The following is a 3019-nucleotide window of genomic DNA, read 5'->3' as shown; positions in this document are numbered from 1 at the left end:
TTTTAGAATTTGCTTAGCAGGTTTTCTGCTTTTCACTGGAAAATAAAATAAAAACAGGCAGGGTGCAGTGGCTCATGCCTCTAATCCGAGCACTTTGGGAGGCCAAGGCGGGCCGATCACCTGAGGCCAGGAGTTCAAGACCAGCTTGGCCAATATGGGAAAACCTCTTCTTTACTAAAAATACAAAAAAATTAGCCAGGCGTGATGGCAGGCCCCTGTAATCCCAGCTATTCGGGAGGCTAAGGCAGGAGAATCGCTTGAACCTGGGAGGTGGAGGTTGCAGGGAGCCGAGATGGCGCCATTGTATTCCAGCCTGGGCCACAAGAGCGAAACTCTGCCTCAATCAATCAATAAAATAAAATAAAGTAAAAAATAAAATAAGATAAAAACAATAATAAAAATAGCTACTGTGTATTGAATGCTTGCTTTTAGGTTGACCCTATTAAGCACGGTACATGCGTTGTTATCTCATTTAATTATCACAAGCTTATGAGATGGAAGCTATTATTATTCCCTTTCTCCTGGGGAAGCTGAGCTTTAAAGATGGGGAGGTAATGCTGGGATCTGTGTGGACCACCGTGGGGCATTCCTGTGGGCAGGGTGAAGGCCCTGCCGCACGCTTAGGTGCTACCTCCATCCTGGCCCTTCCCCACTAATGAGGAGTGGCTGGGCACCATAGTCAACCAGCTAGGAGGACAGCCTACACGTTCAGCCCACATCCCCATCCCGTCAGTCAGGAGATCAAGACCGACTTTCTTCTGTTGCCTGGCTGAAGCCAGGAAGGCTCCATCATTAGCCAAGCAATGGATGCAACCGGTCCCTTCACCTCACAGGGAAAATTAGTTCAGCTTGGTGACTTTACACTTTCTAAAAACCTCTGCAGGAGCCGGATGTTTCCCTTTATTTTTCCCATCTCAGTCCCTTGAATACGCTCTCTCATAATATGCACCCTCTTGGGAGCTGCGGTGGCTCAGGCCAGTTGTCCTGGCGTTTGAGGAGGCGAGGCTAGGCGTTCGAGGCCAGCCCGGTCAACATAAGAACCTCTCATTCATAAAATAAAATAATTGCACCCGCTTTTCTCCTACCAACAGGAGCTGCTGTCTCCACCTCAGCTTCTTGCCTTAAGATCACATTTTTGAGAGGGGAGTCAGGGGTGGATTTGACCTGGTTTAAAGAGGGGAATGGCTCTGTTTGGGGCTTCATTTTCTAGATGATCATCTCTTCTTTTTTATAGTACGGAAAACTCTTTCCTAAGGTAGTAAGGAGGCTGTGAAGGTGCAGGATCCCAGCCGTATTCCTCAGGCACTCAACCACTCAGTGGGAGGGAACCCAAAAGGGAGGGTCAGCAGGAGCAGTCACAGAGGAGTGAAGGGAGACTGTCACGCTTGGGGGGGGAGGCTGATCCTTTTATATATCAGCTGTTGGGATACAGCAGCCACAGCAGCCCGGGGGATGGCTGCAGAATAATCTGCCTATTTCAGACCCCCAAAGCGATGGATTGGAAGTTTCCAGTATACCTCTGCACAATGGCGTCTCGCCATAGGGGGCCTGGGCTTATCCTCCGGGAAACGGTTGCGGTCGCAGCTTACAGAATCCAAGACTTCATTGCCTTCTTTTGCAGCAGGTTAACACACACAAGACCCTAAAATTGGTTCTCGTTCCTTTTGAAAAATAACTAAGGTCGCCCGAACAGGGACTTGAACCCTGGACCCTCAGATTAAAAGTCTGATGCTCTGCCGACTGAGCTATCCGGGCTCACGCGGAGACTTTTGCTTCTATTAATGAAGACTGTGTTATCGTTATGCCGCGCGCTTATAGGTCTAGCGCAGAGCGAGCTCCTGGGCTCCTCCTTTGTGTGTGATCCAATCCAATTCCGTCGCAAAATCCGGCGAGGGCGGGGAGGAGGCGAAGTAGGGCATGGGGAGGAAGGGTGATTACCTTGTTCTTTGGCAGCTAAATACAGATTTTTAAATAAAGCAAGCTCTCCTTATATTTAGATACTGCTTGGCAAACGTGAACCCTCAGTTCTGCAAAACGCGCAGGGGGGAGAAAAGCCGCCCACAAATTGAAGTGTCTGCACCGCTACGCGTGTCTTGGCCCTGAAATCAAAGCGCATCCGGTCGGAGACCACCGTTGAGTGGTTTAAGACATCAGGCTGCCCCTTCCGAGAAGACGCCACTTCGTGATTCCTTGCCCCCATCCCAGATGCCCACCTCAGAAAAAGGAGGGCGAAGCTGATTAGCTGAAAAGAGACGACCGGTGGGAGCCCCAGCTTGCCGGCGATCCTGGGAGCGCGCCCGGGGCCCACCCGGCCCCAAGACCCCGGGCTCCACGCAAGTGCAGCTCCGCCGCCGCTCGGGAGCCGACCCGCCCCTCCCACTTCTCCCCGCTAACACGCCGCTATTTTTTTTTCTTTTTTCTTTTTCTTTTTCTTTTTTTTTTTTTTCAACTATAGAAAACTGTGCTTCATGCATAGTAAGCTAAGTCAGGCAAAAGTTATTTTCCTTAAAATGCACATACAAATACCAGATATTATAAGATTATTTTTATCATTACTAGATATTAGAAAAGTACTGTTTTAACCATATTATTTTATTTATTTATTTTTTTTTTTTGGGACGGAGTTTCGCTCTTGTTACCCAGGCTGGAGTGCAATGGCGCGATATCGGCTCACCGCAACCTCCGCCTCCTGGGTTCAGGCAAATCTCCTGCCTCAGCCTCCTGAGTTGCTGGGATTACAGGCACGCGCCACCATGCCCAGCTAATTTTTTGTATTTTTAGTAGAGATGGGGTTTCAGCGTGTTGAACAGGATGGTCTCGATCTCTTGACCTCGTGATCCACCCGCCTCAGCCTCCCAAAGTGCTGGGATTACAGGCTTGAGCCACCGCGCCCGGCTCAACCATATTATTTTATGTTACTTATTACAGGACAGCATGAAAGAAATTGGTGGCAATAATGAATAATGAATTTCACTTTTTTTTTTTTTAATGAAACAGAGAGAGACAGAGAGACAGAGAG

At 48.8% G+C, this 3019-nt stretch overlaps 1 non-coding gene across 1 annotated transcript; it reads right to left on the bottom strand.

Moving 5' to 3' along the window:
• Positions 1-1682: 1682 nt before the first annotated feature.
• TRNAK-UUU lies at positions 1683-1755 on the bottom strand. Its single transcript has one exon. It is a non-coding gene; the product is annotated as a tRNA-Lys (tRNA).
• Positions 1756-3019: the final 1264 nt, after the last annotated feature.

Source organism: Cebus imitator, unplaced genomic scaffold (genome assembly GCF_001604975.1).
Source record: "Cebus imitator isolate Cc_AM_T3 unplaced genomic scaffold, Cebus_imitator-1.0 Scaffold253, whole genome shotgun sequence".
Classification (NCBI taxonomy): Eukaryota; Metazoa; Chordata; class Mammalia; order Primates; family Cebidae; genus Cebus; species Cebus imitator.
This window is presented reverse-complemented; position numbering and strand designations above follow the sequence as displayed.